The 23579-nt window shown below is 41.5% G+C and overlaps 1 protein-coding gene across 3 annotated transcripts in view; it reads left to right on the forward strand.

The window, feature by feature from the left end:
• The window catches only part of sema6e (sema domain, transmembrane domain (TM), and cytoplasmic domain, (semaphorin) 6E), a 314886-nt gene that overhangs the window by 36015 nt on the left and 255292 nt on the right, over window positions 1-23579 (forward strand). For all 3 annotated transcript variants that reach the window (XM_034698572.1, XM_034698571.1, XM_034698573.1), the window contains exon 2: window positions 7941-8023. The gene's annotated coding sequence lies outside the window, so the exon portion shown is untranslated. The remainder of the gene's footprint in view (window positions 1-7940; window positions 8024-23579) is intronic.

Raw genomic sequence — 23579 nt, forward strand, 5'->3', positions numbered from 1 at the left:
ATTTACACAGTCTATGGAATGAACTCGCTTTATTTGAGTACCCAAAGATGCGTAGCCAGTTATACTAATTGGGAAAGTGCCAAGCTGGAACCAAATAACAGACAAGGTTTTCACAATTTAACAAATTATTCGACCTCCTCTCTCACTTTCCTCTGAGTGAGCTCCTTTTTATTCCCATTTCAATAAAAAACACAGACAGTGTCAAACAGTTCGGGGTTGCTGCACACAGACATCATCAATTGTTCCTCCATTTTCCAGATTAATGAACCTCCACCGGTCCGTTCTTCACATTATAAATCACCAGATGATCTTCATGCTGATTGGCCATCACGGCATGAATGATTTGCTAAAGATCAGATATATATATTTTTTTTTAAGTTATATTTTTGGGGTATTTTTGCCTTTATTGATAGGACGGCTGAAGAGAGACATGAAATGTGGGGAGTAGAGAGTGGGGGAGGACATGCAGCAATGGTCGAGGTTAGAATCGAACATGCAACCTCTGCGACGAGGGCTATAGCCTCTGTATGTGGGGTGCTTAGACCGCTAGGCCACCAGCGCTCCAAAGATCTGATTTTTCAACTCTTGCAAATTAGTGAATGTGTCTTGAATTTGTGTCATCTTTGCATCTAACTTTTTGCACAATTCATGCTGTGCAATCCATGTTATTTGTGTCACCCAAGAACTTGCAGCTGATCGCATCTTTACTTTAAAAATGTAATTACATGGAAGTCACTCACAAGAATATTTCTATTTGGGACTTAATGATCATGCTATGATGGCGTTTCACGAAGTAGGTCACCATCCAGATAAATATTAAGACCTGATTTAAGGTTTAACCCTCTATAAGGTTTAACCCTTAGAATAAAGCAGCAGTAATGGTCCCTCTGATTCTTCACTGGTGTATTGCTGGTTGAGTATTTTGAAATGTCTCATATTTCTGCCAAGGACTACTATGGAAGGTTTTAAAGCTCAATAATTCATATTGAAATAAATCAGTTAATCATGTTTTAAGATCTGCAGGTTAATTTATCTGCAACAGAAATTCAGTGACTGATAGTCTTGCTATCATGACGTGATTTCCTGGAGCATCTCCAGATGTTTCATATCTCTTAATTATCTGAAGATTCAGTAAATAGTATTTGATACTCTATTGTATTTTCATAATAGATCAAGTCGAGTCAGGATTAATGTGAGCATCAATCCTTCATGGCGGGTTATTGGCCGGCTGCCTTTCACGTTTTTCTCTGTGTTCTTTAGCGTCTGTAAAAAATGTCACGGTGTGATAAATCAAATTAAAAGTAGTGACAGAGAGAAAGTCTCAGCTCCTCTCTCTCCAAATAATAAGAGCTGTGCTAATCGAGTTTTTCATTTTGGATCAGTTGAAACAGGATAATGCAAACAGTGATCTCCTGCCGCGGCCTGCTGGAGTTTTATTTTCATAGTTTAAACAAATCTTCTCTTTGGAGGAGAAAATGAAAGCCAGTGGTGAGCTTATTATTTTGACTGTCCGTTCAGATATCCATCACACTCCACAGACGAGCTCTGTGGCTCACTTTAAAACCATACAGTATAAACCAGTATGTTTTTTCACTGCAGTGATCCCTCACTGTAAAGCAGCACCAGCATGTCTTTGTTTCCTGATCCTCTGGTTGATTTCTTTTCAGAACTGCTGGCTTGTTATGATATTCAAGCCGCAGACAAGAGGCTTACGGGTGTCTCATGTTGATGTATTTCCAGAGGACAGCTGTAATTAGGAATAAAAAAGTTCATTCCCATCCAGTTTCTGTAATGGCACGATGCCATTTAAAGGTCTCACATCTCCTCAAGTAAAACAGGAAAAAGGTCAGCAATAAGACTGAAACACAGAACTCATTATCACCCTCAGACCTGAAATTTCCTCCATCAAGGTGACGCTGATATTTGATGACAATTTTCTTTCTGCGTGAAGAAACATCAAACTTTGCAGGATCACTGTGTCCTTTCACTAAACCCCAAAAGACACACAGAGACGCCTGAAAGTAAGGATGTTTAATCCAAACTGACATTCAACAAATCCATAAAATACTTCTGTGTGTCAAACTCTACGTGCTTTTGTGCTCCAGTGTTTTTCCTTAATCTCAGCCTTTTTCTGCAGAATCTATTTTTGGATCTCCCCCTCCGGCTGCATCTCTGTATGTTTTGATCCCAAGCCAAACAACTAGCCTGCAACTTGTTTGGCTGTTTGTCTTGGTTACAGTTGGACTGAAGTCATAGCACTCCATTTAATCGATTGAGCAATCAGTTTAATAACATTCCTCCCAGAATGCATCGTTTATTTGAGTCCTGCTGCAGGAGGGAGGGAGGGAGAGAGAGAGAGAGAGAGAGAGAGAGAGAGAGAGAGAGAGAGAGAGAGAGAGAGAGAGAGAGAGAGAGAGAGAGAGAGAGAGAGAGAGAGAGAGAGAGAGAGAGAGAGAGAGAGAGGAGAGAGAGAGAGAGAGAGAGAGAGAGAGAGAGAGAGAGAGAGACAGAGAGAGAGAGAGAGAGAGAGAGAGAGAGAGAGAGAGAGAGAGCAGCTGGACGTCTACAGCAGAGATCCAGAGGAACCTACGGGACAAGGGAGCTCAGGGACTCCAGAAAGGTCTATGGTTAGTAACTTTGATGGGACAGGAAGAGTTAAAGTGAGAGACAGGCAGAGAGAGGAGCGAGAGGGAAAGACAGGATCCCAGTGTGTCAGTCTAAGCCTATAGCAGCATAACTAAGACCTGGTCCAAGCCTGATCCAGCTCTAACTATAAGCTTTATCAAAAAGGAAAGTTTGAAGCCTACTCTTAAAAGTAGAGAGGGTGTCTGCCTCCCGGACCCTGACTGGTAGATGATTCCAAAGGAGAGGGGCCTGATAACTGAAGGCTCGACCTCCCATACTACTTTTAGAGACTTTAGGTCTACTCTGTTTCAGTCCTGCAGATTTCACAGAGCTTTAGCTTTACCCAAGTAGCCTAGAGGAAATAAGAGCTCAAAGGAAAAGTTGCATGAAAAGAGTGGCTGACCAGTGTGTCTAAATGGGCTTTCTACTTTGCATCATCCCACTATGCTTCAAAGCTCATCATGGTGCCAGAACAGGCACCCTGGTGTTATGATCCGGGATGATGGGTGACTAAATATCCCCTCAGCAGCCCGCGTTGATTAATCAAGCTGCTTCCAGGGCAGAATTAAAGGATTGGGGACTCTGCGTGATTGTGCAGAGTGAAACTCTTTTTGATACAAATCCAGCCTAAAGTCTTACTGCATTTTAAAACAGCATTTAAAAGCTTCTCTTCTCCCTCCCTGAATTCTTTATCACGTCATATGAGTTGTAAATAGAAGCTGACAGAACCAACCTGAGAGAGGTTGTGGTATCATCTCCTGTCCCACCTTCTTGTATCCATTTACTAAATCAATAGCAAAGTCATTTCATAACTGTGAGGTTTGGAAAGTCAAGACCCCCATTAACATGTCTTCAGGTTTCATAAGAGCTCGAGGTTTCAGCCCAAGAAAAGCAACGGAGGGAAAGAAACCTCAGGTCCTGGAGTTCAGAGGCCAGGCGCTTACTTGATTACGCTCTCAGTAGTGGTTCCAAGCTGTGGTTTGGAGTTGTGCAGATGAAGGATGGTGTTTATGTATTTCTTCAGTCCAGGCTGGACCAGATCCCTTTGGTCAGGTTTGTTCTCCTTTGTCTTTCTGCTCACTCGGTCAGATTCAGACTCTTACAGAGAAACCTCTCTGTAGTGATTTCTTTATATCAGGAGGTTTTTTTTGTCTTCTGTGTGAAATTCAAAACACAATGTCTCTTTTTTTGTGGCTCTGGAGGCAGTTTATACTTTTTCTTTGAGTATCAAACGTTGGTATTAACTTCTGAGGATTGCAAAATGACGTTTTTTTTAGAACTGGAATATGATTGGCAAGACCAAGGCTGATTGTAGGAGGGGATATGGACTAGAGATGTGCACGTTTAGTCGACTGAATGCTAACATGTCGTCAGCCTCGCTAGTCTGCACCAGAAGTACTAGTAATGATCATAGGCCTGATATGCTGGTCACATATTATGTCTAAGCTGTAGCTCAGTCACCAGCCTGTAGTTGGCAGTTTCTGTTTAGAGGCTACTGCCATAATGCTATCATGCTCTATCACCCGGATGTAAACATGCACAGACGACAGATGACATGTTGTAGCACAGAGCAGTGATATTAAGGCGGAAACATCTGTTGATTGTTTGAATAGTGAACCTCCTCACAATTGAGGAGAGAAAGAGAGAGAGAGGGATCCATGACTGTGCATATTTGTTGTAGCTATGGTGATTAGATTTATGCATAGATATCATCTAAATATACTAGTTTTGCCTGGAAAAGTCTGCAATCAAACTTATAATTGATAATTATTTTCAAAGAAATGCCACATAGTACTCTTTTGATGGCTGCGGAAGTCTTCATTTCTTTCCAGCTCTCACAACATCATCCCTGTTTTACCCAAGCAGCAACCTCCTGTTTCAAAATATGAAGCCCATGCGGAAGTGTTATAAACTGCAATCCATTGAGCGTCCGCTTGGCTGCAGAAACACCGGAAACCACATACACACCCATTCAAAAAAGACAATATTTGCAGCAGAAATAAACATGTTAAAAACCTGGTACAAAAAAACGAGTGTAGTCTGGATAGCTCATTTCTCGATCGGCACACACTAGTGGTGCAACGGATCATCGTTGATCCGTGATCCGTATGGATGCCTCTCCGCGGTTCGGCACGGACGTGGTCCGCGGATCGGTTGATGAAAAAAGTTGCGTGTGTTCACGTGATGACCGCATGTTCAATCCACACTCACTCGTCAAGCGCAGCTGTAGTCGTGGCAAGTGAAGGAGCAGAGGAACTTTAAAACCCTCCTGCAACTTGTAAGTCACATGTATGGGAGCATTTTGGGTTTCCCTGTGAAATACAGTGAATGCTGAATGTGCTTGAGCCACGTTATGAAACTCCGTTGCGCACCCACTAGACCAGAGGCCGTCAATACGCGAGCCGCGGGCCGCACCCGGCCGCCTATTTATGGCACCCGAACTGTAATTCCTTCACTCTGTGTTTTGGTCGGGTCTCCATGTGTTTACCGGGACTTGTCTCCATGTCAGATACGCAGACAGGCTGTTACTGGGTCACTTAGAGTTCAATGCTGCGAGTGAAATTTTTAACTTTCACTTTGGTTTATGGAGCAGTTCACATGTTGGCACTTTGCCAGCTGTAGGACCCTAGAATGCACGAAAACGGTGTGATCACAGTTTGCAGCTCAAAGAAAAGTGGACGGTGAAAATCAGCGATTGAAAGAAGAATGGAGTGAAACTTTTGAAGTTCCTCTGCTCCTTCACTTGCCATGCCATGAAATGCAGTGAATGAGGCAGGACTGGGCCCACAGATGGGGTGCTTTGCACAAGCTGTACATTTTGAGTTGAATCTTGTTTTTATTTAATGGGCAAAGTGTTTTACAAAATAAATGGAGGACAAAGTTTTTTTGCTGATCCGAAAAATGATCCGATCCGTAACTCAAAACCGTGATCCGATCCGAACCATGAGTTTTTTGATCCGTTGCACCCCTAGCACACATTTTTTTCTAACGCAACAGTTCAGAAGATATTAAGATAAAGAGTGTTTGCCCAAATAAGGACATGACTGACTTGATTGACTGGCGGGAACACATAGCTGTTGCCTAGGAGGCTGAAACCCCGCCTTTTTATGCCAGCATTTCCAATATGGCTCCTGCTGATGATTGGCCTCAAAACAGCGCTTCAGAAACAGATGGGTGACGTCAAGGATACTAAGTCTATTATTTATACAGTTTATGGGTTCAACATACTATATAGTGTTCAACATTGCAGCAAACACAGTGTTAGGATGTGCTACAGCCACTGTCTGGTGGTTGTAGGGCGTTTCAATGAGGCACTGTTAAAAACGACAAAGTACATATTTAAAAGCAAGAAGACATAAGAAACTTTTTCTATTTTGTGTATATCTGAAAATCATGGCTCGTCTCTATAAATAGTTGCTTGGGAACCTTCCAGATATCAGCCTGTTACCGGTATTAGTTTACAGAAGGTGAGTTCAATGGATGCAATGAACGTTGGCCATTTCCAAGTGTATGTTTGCAATAATAGATGTTATGTAACTACTGAAGGACCCCTTTTTTTTAAACAAAGATGAGTTTAACCTTGTGCACAGCAACATGCTGCAGACAATGCTGAGTGTGTTGTTCACTACGGAGCTGGAGGTCGCTCTGCTGAATAGTCTGGAGACGAATCCTTCTCAGAGTTTTATGTTCTGTAAAATGAGTTTCTATCCTCATGCATATTGGAGAACATAAAGATCCGTTCTTGCTAAAGGCTCCATTACCTAACGGACGCATTGTGCTCTCGGTTTAGCCGTGCTCTAATGTCCCCCTTCATGCTAAATTGTAAGTATATTATGATGGAGGACACGCTGGCACATTTCTAGCAGCTGTCCGGCTGATCTACGTCACCGTCTGAAACTCTGCTCGGTCCTGCTTTAAGCACAGAGCACTCAGATAAATTAATCACGAAGCATTTAGGAGCAATTTGTGGTCTGGGAGCTTTAAGTGCCTTTAGAGATAGTCTGCGATCTTTGTTCAACCTGCATTGCAATTTTCTTTTCCACCAGGCCTTATCTGTCTCTTTGATGTTCTGTTTTTCTCAGGCAGTACTGTAAGTTCAGCGCTGATCTGTTAGAGGTCCTACAAACGGGGGAGCACGGACGGACCAACTCTCACTGTAAACCTCAGAACAAGAGGATAATGGCCGTACGTCCACCGGCATCACGCTGTTATTGATAGAAAACACAGCAGCCGTGCTTTCCATCCAGGGGGGGGCTGCGCTTCTTCTTCTGTCAAAACAAAGATACTCGAGAGCATGAGGGAAGAAAATAAGCTGGCGAGCGGGCTTTGCCTTAACCTTAACTGAACCAGCATCAGCATGTGGCTGCCAGCTGGTGTGCTCACTCGCTAATCCTGAGGATGCTGCCTCTGCAAGTCTTGCTGGACTCCTGATATGTGAGGTCAAAACTACCATCATCACCATTTGTCTGAATTAATCTCCGTGTGGGTCAGGATCCAATGAGGTCATTACATTTCATAGCGCCCCCCCCCCCTAAAGAAGTTCAATGCATGGTGTGGACACCCGGCACTGAAAGTTGCTAAGTCAAAGATTTTCCAGAACGATGGTCAGGTTAATGAGTTTCTAAAATGACAAATAGTGTGCATGCTTATTGGGATGTCTTTCTCAATCACAATTTGGCACAGAAGTCCCTCTGAGAATATGCATGAGATTGCTTTTTTTATGCTTAATGTTCAATTGAAAACTAATCAGCAGTGACTGTATGGAGCAGGAAATTAAATACATTGGTGTACGTGCAGGAGTCAGCTTCTTCAAGAGCAGGGGAAATTGCTAATCAAGCCCAGTGTGGGTTTTCATTTCTGCAGAAATTCACTTTTTTTTTTTTTATCATCATGATTTGAGTGTTGCAGATGAATCTGTAACGTTATTTAAACTCGCTGTAGGTTTGCGCTCTGGCAAGGTGAAGACATTATTTCTTCCTGGGAGCAGATTGCCAGAGCAGATTGTGCGCTGAGATGCCATCATCAGATTTGGGTTGAGCTCTGGGATTTGTCAAAAGATTTTGTTCGCTTATATCAAAGCAACCTGCTGTCATGCGAACATCACAAACCGATGCATCTTCTCCAGACTTTGTAATGGCGTGTATTTTGCATTTTTCCCTGATGAAAGTGAATGTAAATCCCGTATTAATAGTGTGTTATTGTTACGGCTAAAAGAGCTCTTTGAAGGAAGCTGAAAACATGATTGCACGCCGCTGCTCTGCATTATGTCACAAACAGACACAGATGTAATCATGATCTCTTACTTTCCTCCACAGATACGCTGACAGCTGCTGTCTTCACCCTCCTGCATCAACCTGCTGCACTTACCTGCACAGTGGATCATCGTTTGAAGAACAAGGTACAGTAAAAACCCTCTTCTTCTTCCTCCTAAAGTGGATTGTCTGTAATTAAAAGTTGAAGAAGATTTGATTTTGAGGAGTCTTGGGGTCTCTGCTCACTGATCTTTAAAACGCAGTCAGGACTACTTTGGGGAAACATCCACTGGGACCACTTAATTAATGGAAGCTTTGAGGAAATACTGCAACTAAAGCAGCTTTTTTAAATTAGATATCGTCTTCTCAATTACTTATCTGCTCGTTTTAATCAAATTTCAGGAAATGGCTTTTAAATATTTGGCACACTTTGTGAATGAGTCTCTCCTGAATCAAGGACAGGCTGAGAGTGAGACGAGTGGATGCATGTAAGGAGAGTCAGAGTCGTATAAGGCATTGTTGTGGTTGAAGACTGTGGTGAGTTCTTTTAAGAGGTGCTTTATTTGTCTTTACTTTTTTGCTGAGTGGGACAGATCTGTGTTTTTTGTGAGCTGTTTTCACTGGGGTTGAAGCTCAGACTGTTTAGGATAGGACAGGATAGGATAGGCACTTTATTGTCATTGCAAAAAGAGATACAACAAAACTACAATCCCATTTGGGGTCACGGGGGGCTGGAGCCTATCCAAGCTGGCTTTGGGCGGAAGGCAGGGTACACCCTGGACAGATCGCCAACCTATTCACAGGGCGACACAGAGAGACAGACAACCATTCACACACACACACAGAGTGATCAATCAACCTGGTGAGCATGTTTTTGGACTGTGGGAGGAAGCCAGAGTACCCGGAAAAACCCATGCATACACAGAAGAACATGCAAACTCCACACAGAAAGGCACCCGCCAGGCCTGGGATTCGAATCAGGAACCTTCTAGCTGTGAGCTAACAGTGCTACCCACTGCACCACCGTGCAGCCGTTTTCAATCTATCAATAAATACAATTAAAAAAACTACTAAAAATATTTACCTATTTAAAAATATAAATATGTGCGTCTGTCGCTTTAAATAACTGACAGTTATGTACAGTGTGTTGTCAGCAAAGTGGCTGGAGTCAATGAAAACTGTTTTTTTGGGTGTAGGGCTGGGTTACATGTTCTTCCACTTTGGGGAAGAAGCTGTTCTTAAGTCAGTTTGTTGCCCTGCAAGCAGTTCATGCTGTTGAGTTAGCTCCGCCTACTGATTAACAGGATATTGCAGTTGAGAGCTAGGGAGCAGGATCAGTGGTTCTCAGCATTGCTGGACAATCAGTTGCAATCCGTTTGAATTGGCCGATCGCAAGCATTGCCTTTTTACTCCTTTTGTTTGCCAATATGCTCATCAAGGGTCCAAATGAAAACTGTAGCTAGAACCTTACATCCTGACTCTTGTGTTGTATATTCAGGGAGTTTGGCTGGCTGTCTAATTTTGGTTAGGCTACACCATTAGGAGGACAGTACACAGTTTGTCCGTGCGTTGAGTCCCTCATAATGGATGAAGCTTGTTTGTGCAGTCTGATTGAGTAGATGTTCCTGAGTGATGGTTGTGGGGAACCTACAATCCACTGTGCCCTTTTGATAATCCACTGAAGGTCCTTTTTGTCTGCTGCAGAGCAGCTGGAGTACCAGACTGTGCAGCCATATGTGATGTTTAAAATGTGGAGGTAGTCTCACATGGGACTTCCACCACATCCGTCTCTGATCCGCTGCGGTCCGGCTCCCTTCACTCTCGTCCATCAACACCCACCGGTTGCGTTTTTGGAACGCAGTACGGAGCAGGACCGCCGGACAGCTTGAGTCATGTGACCGAGGTTTTCCCACGGCAATCCCTGAATCAAGGATTCTCCTCCTCCTCCTCTCCTCATCCATGTTGTCTTTCTGGTCCTCTGAAAACCTCTGACCTGTTGACTCCAGGCCTGGCTCCGCTCATCATGCCAGATCCAGTGGAAGTTAACACATTGACTAGAATAGAAACCTATCAGATCCGGTGCCGTGACGGATCGGATCTGGTGGAATTTGGCTGTCAGTGGCATCACTCGCTGCTTTCCAAAGCAGAGTTCTGAAGCCTATCAATGGCAGTCGCCATCTTGAAAATGCTGACAACCCACCTGTCAGTCAAGCCAGCCATGCCTCTAATTATGTAAAACACATTACCTTAATATCTTCAGAGCTAATGAGTTCTAAAGGATTGATTGGGTGATTATTTGTGATTACGTTCCCTCTTAATGTCACACACACACATCTTGTTAAGGCTCTCCAGTCCGTCAGTCAGTCACTCGGCTCAGGAGAGAAGCTTTCAGGTTGTGGAAGCAGAAAAACAACCGCGTCAGAGACCTGAACGATCAATGAGGAGTTATTGTGTCCAGCCAGGCTTCTTCCCATGGAGCGTGCATGTGGACAGTAGAGGACAGGGCTGCTGACAGTCCGCCTCATGGGACGGCTGGAGACAGATGGCTGGGCAGATGCAGGCCTGCTGTGACCATGAAGGCGTCTGAAGGTCAACGCAGAGAAATGCCTCAAAAAGTGGAGACAATAGACGATCCAGCTGCTCTGTATTCAGACTCGCCGCTCTGCCGGTGGATGTTACTCTGCTGGATTAGAGTTTGTGATCACGCGTACGGTTAATTGTCTTTGGTTTGTACCTCATCAGAGAAGTTAACCTTTTGTGGCGTGTTCTAATTTGGTTTGTTTTATATCATACTGTTGAAATGTAAGTGAACCATGGCTTGTAAACAAGATACTCAGACTCACAAAGCTTTTATTAATTGGAAATTGTTCCGGTCCTGTCTCTCACTCTCTCCATGAAAATATGAGGATCTGTCTTTGAAGAGAGTTCAAAACATCAAATAACAGTCGGATAAACTCATCCAGAGCATCATGGACTCATCTAGATTATTTTACATAGTGTGTCTTTATCTGTTCATGTAGCATTTTGTAGCTCTATCGGTTTGTGCGAAGTCTGACGTGGAAAATTCAGGTTTACAAACTCAGTGAAGGTGTCGTTTTTAGGAGTATAGAAAAAGTGAAATGTTATTCTTTCATGTGCAATATCCCTGCCACTTAAACATCTATAACATAGATCACCTTCATTCCCAGGGCTTTTTTTTCCCAGCTCTTTTGTATATACTTATACTTATTTTTTCATTTTATTTGATCTTTATTTTATTTTATTTGATTCTATTTATTTGATCTTTATTTTATTACATTCTATTTATTTGATATTATTATTATTATTATTATTATTATTATTATTATTATTATTATTATTATTTCATTTTATTTTATCTTTATTTTATTTTATTTGATCTTTATTTTATTACATTCTATTTTATTTGATATTATTATTATTATTGTTATAATTTTTATTATTATTATTATTATTATTATTATTATTTCATTTTATTTGATCTGTATTTTATTTTATTCTATTTGATCTTTATTTTATTACATTCTATTTTATTTGATATTATCATTACTGTTATTATTATTATTATTATTATTATTATTATTATTATTATTTCATCTTATTTTATTTTTATTTTATTTTATTCCATTTTATTTCATTCTATTTATTTGATCTTTATCATTTTTTTATTTAATTCTATTTTATTCGATCTTTATTTGTTCTATTTATTTGATCTTTATTTTTATTTATTCTATTTTATTTAATTCTATTTTATTCGATCTTTATTTGTTCTATTTATTTGATCTTTATTTTTATTTATTCTATTTTATTTTATTTTATTCTATTTTATTTAATTCTATTTTATTCGATCTTTATTTAATTCTATTTATTTGATCTTTATTTTTATTTATTCTATTTTATTTAATTCTATTTTATTTTATTCTATTTTATTTTATTCTATTTTATTTGATCTTTATTTATTTTATTTTATTCTATTTCATTTTATTTTCTTTATTTGATCTTTATTTTGTTTTATTTATTTGATCATTATTTTATTTTAATTTACATTTTAATTTATTTTATTTCTTCTTCTTTTCATATTTTGATCTTCTTACATACCGTTTATAAGATCCCTGTAATGACTGAATTTCCAGACAGAATCTTGTCTTGTACTTTTGGTGAAACATCACATCAAGTAACAGAAACTTGCATTTATATGAAATGAAATAGATTCTTAACACTGACAGTTAAGTCGTTATTAAATGAACAGACGTTAAGTGCTGTGTGTTGAAGAAAGGGCTGGGTACCATTTAAACTGTGTTGAGGTGACAGACTTGCTTTAAGAAATCTCTCTAGATGAAGTTTCTGCTTTTCAACTTTGATAAATGAAGAAACGTGTTCTTGTAATTTTTCTGTCAGCCCACCTGTTGATTGACTGACGCTCTCTTTCAGCCTCAGTCGTCTCGTTTAAATGGAGATAAATGATGTGAACATGCTTCAGTCTCAGACTTGACGATCACACGAGTTGTCAGACCTGCTCCTCTGATCGTTTAAAGCGTCTCTGAGAGCCTCGCAGGCATGTCTCTGCAGGTTTGCACCTTACCGTTCGTTGTGTTTAATCATTGGGTTAAGCAGCACTGACAGGTCACAGGTTTAATGCACAGGTGTAAATCCCATCAAATATAACCTGTCACTCTTGGTTCTGCAGAAATGGGAGCATTATTTTTAAAGTTGGAGTGAAAGTTTTGATGCTGAGAGGCTGAACAGTTGTGATCTTTTGTCGATACCAGAAGAGATACATTCCTGGTGCAGCTCAGGCAGCAGACTGTGAAGCAAACGCCACCAGCAGCCTGATGATGTGCAGGCCTCTGGGGCTTTGAGCACAGCAAAGGGAGCGCCATGATCAGAGCTGGGAACCGGATGCTGAGACAGCGTGTGTGTGTGAGTGGGTGGGGGGCTGTGAGAAATAAGAGGAGATGGAGGGAGGGTGGAGGTGTCAGGCGTATAATTGGGGTGAGGAGATCTCTGGGGTGGATAGAGGGGAGCTTTATTAAGACAGCTCAAGTCTGATGTGCCTGCGCTGCTGCCGAGCTCTTCCTCGCACACCCACGCCTTTGGGCCAATCTTCCATTTCCACCAGAGACTCTGTAACAACAAAGGGATGAAGGGCAGAGTCCTCAAGCTCCTCTCCATCACAGATAAGACAAAAGACCCCATTATTTGAAAAGCACTGATGGGGAGGCGGCAGCAAAGTAGTGTTTTCTTTTCGAAATCAACGCCTATTGTCCCTGTTTCCTCACTTCAAGGCGAGGCTGCTATCACTTATTGATAGGGCTGTCGTAGTGTGTTGTGAAACACTGCAGATTATGTGACTGACTTATACTTCACTGAGATTACCAACAATTTGTTTGACGGCTTACCTGCTTGATAACCTCCCTGAATTCTCTCACTCTTCGTTGTAGACACAAACTAGTATTTTAAAACATCTGGAGCTCTGTCACATCGCTTTTTGAAACCCAGACACTGATGTTACCTCTCCTTTTTCAACACTGCCAGACTCCATTCAACAAACAGGTTATTTTACCTTGCAGAAAGGGAGTTGGTAGTAGAGCTGGGCGATATTGAAAATCATGTTATCAGTCGATGTCGATAATTATCACCATAAATATCAAATCATTATCTTATTTAAATTCAAAGGCAGATTTTTGCTCCTGAGTGAAAGTTGAAGAAAGTTTGTTAGCTTGTATCTGGATTTAGTTTTCTGATAAGCTTCTTGAATCCTTCATTTCTGACGGCGCTAAGTAAGTAAGATGTGTAAGTCTTCTTCAGTGTCCTTGTCGCTCATTTCAGCTGTGTTTACACTCTGCTACAAAGTCTTTAAGCCCCGCCTACTTCTCACCCTGAGACATGATTGGCTGTTCAATGTCTTCTTCTTCTTCTTCTTCTTCTTCTTCTTCTTCTTCTTCTTCTTCTTCTTCTTCTTCTTCTTCTTCTTCTTCTTCTTCTTCTTCTTCTTCTTCTTCTTCTTCTTCTTCTTCTTCTTCTTCTTCTTCTTCTTCTTCTTCTTCTTCTTCTTCTTCTTCTTCTTCTTCTTCTTCTTCTTCTTCTTCTTCTTCTTCTTCCTAATGTTTATTGAACATTTGTTATATTTTTATTGAGAAAAATTATATCATGATATTTATCACTCAAATTATCGCCCAACCTTAGATTGAAATGTTATAAAAAAAAGTACCAAAACTTACATGAAATGTCCTCATCAGGGAAATTAAAGTCAGAACTGTAATTTTTGGTAAATAGATTTTATTCTAACTCAGAATCGATGTGTGCATTTGTCCCATGTTCTACCATGCATGCTAGAATTATCGCTCAGCCCTACTCTCAAATATATATCTTGAGGTTGCACAGATTCATTTTTGGGAGCTTTTCAAATGTAGAAGATGTCCTGCTGATTTTAAACATCTTTAAATTTCCTTCATTGTTCGGCTAAACAGAATGTGAAGCATCTAATATCTACACTTGCATACTTACATTTGCAGATTTTATTGAATTAAAATAACTGGTGAATAAATGTTCAACAGTAATGAAGAGTAGTTTCAGTTCAGGTTTAGATATATCAAACTTTTATTGAACATTTGTTATATTTATATTAAAGCTGCTGTTGGAATGTCAACACTACCCCACCACACAAGATTTCCCTCTCACGACACCCCGCCCTCTCTGCTCCTGTAAGCCCCTCCCACAAACAGATCATAGTGCACGCTCAACCAGGTACATGTAGGAGGACCAATCAGGAGGAAGGCTCTGATTGGTGAGAGCTGACAGGAGCAATTGGAATTTATAGATACCTGGATAAAGAGGCAGAGGAAAACACAGAGATCTTGCCATAATCTCAGAATACGTCATTTATTGATGGCTGTTGATTAGTGATATGACTTTTGTGACAAACACAGCACAAAACAAGTACAGTTTTTTTTACCCCAATCCAACTGCAGCTTTAACAAAAATTATATCACGATAATTATCATTATCGAATTATCGCCCAGCCCTAGTTCAGTACCTCCATGATTTCACGGGATTTTTTTGTGATTGTTGCGGCCCAAAAAGCCTGAATTTGCGACAGCTTTTTGAAAAAATTGCGGTGAAAGTTGCAATTTTTTTTTTCTTTTTTCCCCCCAATAACATCTCAGGGGCAAGTAAATACACTAAATTACAGGTGTTTTTAGAAAACATTCTTGATGTGGCCACTGTGACTGTATTTTGATTCTCTTGATTCACAGAAAAATGCCATGAAAGGACTGTATTGCACATTTACGATGGTCCCTGAATGCACCTCGCAGTGACAGAGGCACAGGCAGTCAGTTCACGGCACTCTGAAACGAATCTGCATCTTTGATGACGAGGAGTTGATCAAAACTTACTGAATGTAATGATGTTTCACCAAACTGGATTAAATCAAGCTGTAGATGCAGAGCTTTTTACGGTAACCACGGCAACAACGTCAAACCTCAAATATTAAACAGACGTCCCCCGGTTGTGTCTTTGTCACTAACGCACACCGGGGGGTAAAAATCATCAATGAAGATGAGACAGATGCATGGAGGTGAGGAGAGCTGGTCCATAAGGCACACCTGCTGCAGGTAGAGACCAAGCTAACACTGTGGCCCTCAAATAATTACTCTAGTATCTATAAATAGCAACGTTGTCATTGTCACTTTATTTATTTATTTAACCTTTATTTAACCAGGTGAGTTAATTGAGAACCAATTCTCATTTGCAATAACGACCTGGGCGAGGAGGCAACACAGGTGGCATGACAATAAATAAAAGACAAAACAAGAAACAGAGAGGACATACATAGAAACCTAGAGACAGAACAATACAATACAAAAATATGACAGCAGTGAACAACTTAAAAGCAATTTAAAAGCAAGTGCAGTGATGTTGAGTTATGGGGTGTATTAGTTTTTTGAAAGTGGCGAGTGGAATGAGAGATGTCAGCTTTAGGGATTGTTGAAGGTGATTCCAGTCATTTGCAGCGGAAAACTGGAAGGAGGTGCGTCCAAAGGAGGTTCGGGCTTTGGGTGGGATGAGTTTGATAAGGCTACTTGAGCGCAGGCTACGGTTTGTCCTGCCTGCTGTCCCCTCTCTTCACCCGTTCTCTGTGCGTGTTTTGTTGTTGAAAAGTGCCGATCAAGTGAGGACTTACGTTTATGTTCCAATGAAGTCAAATTGATGACAAAACCGATGACGTACAGGGGCTGAGATTAAGATAATTGGTCAAATTTGCAGGAAAGTTGTGCTGATTGATTGAATTTGACTTCCTGGAGGGACTGCTAGTTGGTAATTTAACATTGCCTTGTTAAAGTTGTCAGATTTTATTTGATCTTTTTGGTGTTGAAAACTGTGTTCAGATCCTAAACAACATTTGGGTGAGTCATAAAAACCCTTATCCTTACAAAAAGGGAGTAGCCCAGAAACTTCTGTAGTACACGGGGGTGAAATCACCCTTTAATCCTTAGAGTCTGCTGACTCTCAAGTGAGTCATGTATCGACTGTTGCTCACAGAAGTTATTTTTCTCACTTATGTTCCCACAAACAATGGAGCACTTCCAAAACTCTCTGTCCCAATTAATCATTTGATCCCTAAATATCTACAAATATGTCCAACGCTGAGAAATACTGGAACAACTCCTTCGAGAAGAAACCAAAAAAGGCCTTTTCTGCTTGAAATAACAAATGTTCTATGCGTCCGCTTGTCAAGCACAGCATTCTGTGTATATACTGTTTTTAATATATTTTGGTCATGAGCCGGGGAATGCATGACTGCAGGGTTTACGACATGTTTACAGCTCAGAGTGTGGGCAAATATTGGATATAATATCAATAATCTCTCTTGTTTTGGCTCACATGGGAAAACAAAGTTTCAGCTGCATGACTTCCCCCGTGACTGATCCTATCAAGTCTGACTGTGGGATTAGAGGCTTAACTGCTTTGGTTCCCTACGCTGCGACTTCAAATGTGACTTTTTTGGTTAACTACAGTTCAGCATCAATAATAAAGATATTTGCAGATGCATGCTGCTTCACTTTGACGTCTCACACAAACACACAGAGGGGTTGAAACAGGAGGGAGAATTTATGCCGCTGCATTCTCGCCTCTCTATTGTAAATTGCTTTCCGTGGCATTCATGAAAAAGGGGGCTTGGAGGTCTGTTCTCCACTTTCTTCACTGCTTGTTAATCCCCCCACAGCTCTGGCCGCAGGGAGAGCCGCTCGCACATACACGGCCCCTTGTGGAAATGGCGCCACTCCTCCTCCAGCCCTCTCCCGTCCTTCTTTTCCACTCGCTCCTGCAGGGCTTGGCTAATCCTCTGCCTGGTCATGGCGGGGGAGATTGCAGGCTTTTTCAAAGCCCTTCTCTGGCCTGGACTTCAAAGTTGCAGGGATACAGGGACTTGAGAAGGTGGCAAGAAATGAGGTTTGCCGCAAGCACGGTCTGCAAGGGGACTTTACCTCCGATTTTTTTTTCCCCCGAGGTGAAAGCTGTGGTTGTGTGTTGACTGGAAAAGAAGGGGCCATGTGTCTCTGGAGATCAGCTGGTTGGTTCTGTTTGCTGAGCTTTTGCTGGAAGTTTGCTTTTTTTAGTCCGTCAGACGCTACACAGAAATAAACACAAGACAATAAGCTTCTGCAAGGACCAAGACCAAATGAAGAGGCAGGAAACACAAACACACTGAACATGAAAAACTGCTGCATGACTCAGGGTGAAATATCCCACAAGCTTACACATCTTTATTGTGTTCTTCCCGTCTGCAGCGTTTGAACACTGACAGGTCTGCAGCCAACTCTCTTTTATTTTTGCAAACTGCAGCTCAACTCCACGGCAGGTTATTGAGAGGTCAGTAACCCAAGATTATCCTGACAGTTCTGCCTCTGTTACACAAGTTCATTCAATTTGACAAAGTTCTGAACTCTTTTCTTCCTCTTCTTTTGTCTGGGGTAATCTCATCAGGGAACATTATTCAGCAGGATTTCACAGGATAACTGTTAGCTAAAGGATTTGGGCTCTGTCATTAAACATGCCTTTGTTAGAGATTCAGTGATGATAAATCAATCCAGGATTACTTCCTGTGCCGCAAATCCTGTCATTAGGTGGAGACGTCTTCAGAAGCAGGTATGAGTGAAGATTAGCGCTCATTATGAGCAGATGAAGGACATATTCAGTCTGCATATTTATGAGAGATAGTTGACTCTTTGCTTTGTGCATTTTTCTTCTTTTCAAGACATGAAATATAAATCAAGGAACTGTCGGCATAAGCAGGTTTTAATGTGAATATTAACCCAGAGAAACCGACCTTCAGATGTATGAAAACATAAACGCTGCAGCGTCTGCAACATTAATTATGCAGCCTTTTGGTTGTGCTGTTTATGATACTTTTAAAATGATGTGAAAATAATCCAATAACCACAATAATCTAGACTTCAAGTTAAGGCATTGCATTTCTATTACTGTTGCTCACTCCTCCAATGAGAGAGGAAGTTTGGAGCTGGAGAGCACCGCGCTTTGAGATGCCGTCTGTGCTTGTTTACATCCGGGTAGTAGAGCACTGTAGCATGATGGATGTCACCATTAACTGGAGCTACAGCCTCAGTGAGTGGCCGGGAGACTTGAAGCCAATGTGGAAGTGTTAAAAACTGCAGTTCTTTGAGTGTCCGCTTGAGTCTGGCTCCAGAAGTACCAGAAACGACATACACACTGTTACGGCTGTATGTCTTGTTCTGTGTCCCCCTGCCCTCTGTCACCTTCTCTGCAGGAGCCTCCTGATTGAGGCAGATTCTGCTGTTCACTGCTCACTCTTTCTATCTGTGCAGAGACAGACATTTGCCCTCCAACTGCATTAAAGAACCGGGCTTGGGTACCGAAAACCAGCTCCGTTTTGGAACCGGTTCTAAATTTCTCAGACACAGAAATCGATAAAAACCAGAATCAATAAGAGCCAGAAACGATAAGAACAGACACTGAAGCTCTGAGCAGCTCAGCTCTCAGCCTCTCCTGACAGCATGATGCAGAAAAGCAATAAAGAAACACTACACAACTTATTTCATGGTTCCTACTGTGTTATATTTCCAATATGAGACCTGTGCAGAGAGGGAATCCTTGGAAAGAAACTAGCTGCAGCTCAGCATCAGTGACAGGTCCTTGGTCCTTGCAGTGACAGGCGGGAACACTGTAGCTGTTGGCTAGGAGGCTCAAAGCCCGCCTCTTTACCTCACACTCGCTTGACAGCTGTTAGGTTGAGTTCAACATTTCCAATATGGCTGCCGCCGATGATTGGCCTTCAAACAGCACTTCAGGAACAGATGGATGACATCATGGATACTAAGCCCATTATTTATACAGTCTATGAGCTAACCTTCATTTTTGGGCCTACAGCAATAGAAAATATGAGTTACTTGTACAGCTGTCCGATAATTCTGGTGCGGACCATAGACTGTATAGAATATGGACGTAGTATCCGTGATGTCACCTCTCTGTTTCTGAAGAGCTATTTTGAGGCCGATCTTCGGCGGCAGCCATATTGCTGCTGTCGAGTGAGTGTGATGTAAAGAGGCGGGCTTAGAGCCTCCTCGCCAACAGCTACAGTGTTCCTGCCTGTCAATCAAGTCAGCTCTGCCTCTCATTGGAAGACTCATAATCTCAATAACTTTGGAATTGCCACGTTATGAATAAATTCGCCTCCCGTACAGTGTGTGCCGATCCAGAAATGAGCTATCCAGACTACTTCTGTATTGGTGTGTATGTGGTTTCCGGTACTTCCAGAGCCAGCCTCAAGTGGACACTCAATGAACTGCAGTTTTTAGCACTTCTGCATTAGAGTCATATTTTTACACAGGAGGTTACCACTTGATTGGCACACACTGTATGGGGGATCAAATTTTTCATAGCGCAGCAATTTGGAAGATAATAAGATTACTAGTTTTCCGTTATGAGAGGCACAGCTGACTTGATTGACAGGCGGGAACACTGTAGCTGTTGGCTAGGAGGCTCAAAGCCCGCCTCTTTCCCTCACACTCACTCGACAGCAGCATTATGGCTGCCGCCGATGATTGGCCTTCAAACAGCACTTCAGGAACAGATGGATGACATCATGGATACTAAGTCCATTATTTATACAGTCTATGAGCTAACCTTAATTTTTGGGCCTACAGCAATAGAAAATACGAGTTACTTGTACAGCTGTCCGATAATTCTGGTGCGGACCATAGACTGTATAGAATATGGACGTAGTATCCGTGATGTCACCTCTCTGTTTCTGAAGAGCTGTTTTGAGGCCGATCTTCGGCGGCAGCCATATTGCTGCTGTCAAGTGAGTGTGACGTAAAGAGGCGGGCTTAGAGCCTCCTAGCCAACAGCTACAGTGTTCCTGCCTGTCAATCAAGTCAACTCTGCCTCTCATTGGAAGACTCATAATCTCAATAACTTTGGAATTGCCACGTTATGAATAAATTTGCCTCCCGTACAGTGTGTGCCGATCCAGAAATGAGCTATCCAGACTACTTCTGTATTGGTGTGTATGTGGTTTCCGGTACTTCCAGAGCCAGCCTCAAGTGGACTCTCAATGAACTGCAGTTTTTAGCACTTCTGCATTGGAGTCATATTTTTACACAGGAGGTTACCACTTGATTGGCACACACTGTATGGGGGATCAAATTTTTCATAGCGCAGCAATTTGGAAGATAGTAAGATTACTAGTTTTCCATTATGAGAGGCACAGCTGACTTGATTGACAGGCGGGAACACTGTAGCTGTTGGCTAGGAGGCTCAAAGCCCGCCTCTTTACATCACACTCGCTTGACAGCTGTTAGGTTGAGTTCAATATTTCCAATATGGCTGCCGCTGATGTTTGGCCTTCAAACAGCACTTCAGGAACAGATGGATGACATCATGGATACTAAGCCCATTACTTATACTGTCTATGAGCTAACCTTCATTTTTGGCCTACAGCAATAGAATGATGAGTCACTCATTCAGCTGACCGGTAATTCTGGTGCTAACTGATGAGGTTGATGCAGCTAAACACACACATCCAGAGTGACATTTAGAAGGACTACAAGTGTAAACATGTCATGATAGTTTCCCCAGCAGTTTAAAACCAGATCATGTGCTGAGAGTTTGTCGATTTAAATGCAGCATCAGCTCATGGAGGGTTTAAGAGCTTTTATTTACAAACCTGATTGCCGCAGTTTGAGTCAAAATTCCAGGCCGCCGCCGTCACTTTAATCTGTTTTCAAAATGAAGTGTTTACATCCATGTGCCTTTTTTAGTGTTAAGAGGCAGTTGAGAGCTTTCGCCCATGGAGTCTCGCTATTTATATTTTGCCATTTTAAGTGCAGCTAATCAAGTGTGGTAATTATGTTAACCATTCAAAGGGTTCACTTATCTGAGGCCGTGATTACAATGAAGTATGATTGCACATTTCTTTGAGCTGCGACCTTGCCATCTTCCCTTTTGTTCAGCAGATCCGTCTGTGTCTGCTGCACAGTAATTACCTTAAGTGGACTCCTGGGGTTTTGGGGTTGTACATTATTCTCCTCCATGTTCAGAAAGTGTGCAGTCGATGTGAGGGGGACTCAGTCAGACGTCAATGCAAACACACACACACAGATTCCATCATGTGTGTGTTAGATGTCAATAAGCCATTTAAAGCGTCACCCCGGGGTAACCCTTCGTAAAGGTTAGTTTAGCTTTAGCTCAAAAAGGAGGATTATGTCATTAACCGTGGCTTCCTTCCTGAGCAGCGGCTGGGATAGAGCTTTATCTCTTTCGTTTCATCTGATGTCATTAGTAGCGCTCACTTATAAAGGAAGGAGATGATATCACTGTGCTGGGGCGTAATAAGACCTGCAGTTTGTTTACTGTGGAGCCGAAAAGTTAACTTTGTTGTAATCACTGACCTCCGGCGGAGAAAGCAGAGCTACAAACCTGCACGAGAGCAACACTCGGAAATGAGATTTGATTGTTCTCACACCTCCAGCTTTTGTTTTCTGTGGGAATTAAGGCGGCGAGTGTAACGAGTGGAAGTATTCATAGAAATCTTGGATCTGTTTTTATGATCAAATGCTCAAAAAAGATCAAAATGAAAAGAAAACCGATTAAAGATTCAAAGTGTTAATCAAAGTTTTTACACTTGATGATAAGGAATCATCACAAACTGTAAATGCCAACTTTCAGCTGTAATGATTTCATATAAGATCAATGCTTGTGTCACATTAACTGACAAATCTGCATTATTTTAATTTCAATTAATCACTTTTTACAGGAAAGACAACATTAAAATAAAGAAACATTAAAATAAACATTAAAATAGAAAAATGTTAAAATATGTTGAAATGTATTTCATTCTTTTATTTAGATTTAAAATTAAATATTTTTTTATTTCTTTTATTATTTTATTTAATTGAAACTGATTTTAAATTAAATTTTATTTTAATGTTAAAACATTAAAATAAAGAAACATTAAAATACAACACACCTAAGTAACACAGTTTTTTTCTGTTTTAGCTGCACATCTTAAAAGAAAAGAAAACAACATACACAAACCTTAAAGAGGGAACACATGTAGTATCAGTGGTTGCAGACAGGTACTGCTGTTTATATAAAACCAGTAATAGAGGGAGCAACCCTGAAGATGGGATCAGTCCAGATTTGAGTTCTTTTAGACAAACTCTGACCATAGTTGCTTCTTTAAAGCTGGGGTTGGTAATCTCGGAAAACTAGCATGAATTTGAATGTAGCATTTCCTCAGGACTCCGTCTAACCCCTCCCCTCCTCCCTCGGAGCTCCTCCAAAACGATGCCCCCCCCCGCTCACATGCACGAGCGCCGCTGACTTGCGACCATATGATGGTGACTGATCCAAAACCGGTCCTCACCAAAACATTCTCATAGTGAAAGTTAAAAACACAAACAAACATGGCTGCTGTTAGCACTCACAACTGTCATTCTAGCATTATCCAGTTGTACTGGTGACATGATATCAGGAGAAAAGTTGTAATACATATAAAACTGTAACAGTTCTGCTGTTTGTTAAACGTGTTCAGTGGAGATGTTCTTAATTCCTACAGTGTTGACAGTCAGTGAAGGCATCAGGAGAGGTGTAGAGTGTGTGAGCGGGAGAGAGGAGAGACAAGAGGAGAAGTTCTTCATTCATTCAAACATTGATTGTTGTTTTGTTGGTTGGTGTGATCACGGCCGACAGTGACCGGTTATTAAAGCTCAACGTGTTCACGAATCGGCTCGTCATCCCGACAGCTTCCGGACGGACGCTACACTACATCTACATTTCTGTAGGACTTACTAAATGTCATTCATTCTTCTGCTTGTCAGAGCCCCGTGGTTAGAGCTTTTTAGTCTCTGATCCGGACTACAGTCCTGAGCAAAGCACCTCATCAGGTCAGAAGGGACAGGACTGAGGTGGAGCGAGAGGGGCAGTCAGTAGAGTCAGGGGAAGCAGAGGCAGGAGACGGGGACTCGGAGGAGTGCACGCCGGGGAAATGTATGCCCAGGAGGCTGGCAGACCGGCAGGAAGGGATTTGAATGGTTTAAAATTTTGGCACCCAAAAAAGGCTGATTGGTTGGTGTTTTCCCAGGTTTACTCCGGCTGTAGATAGCAGCTTTTCTTCACTCTTTTTTTAAGAACACATTA

This window comes from Notolabrus celidotus, chromosome 12 (genome assembly GCF_009762535.1).
Source record: "Notolabrus celidotus isolate fNotCel1 chromosome 12, fNotCel1.pri, whole genome shotgun sequence".
NCBI classification, from domain to species: domain Eukaryota; kingdom Metazoa; phylum Chordata; class Actinopteri; order Labriformes; family Labridae; genus Notolabrus; species Notolabrus celidotus.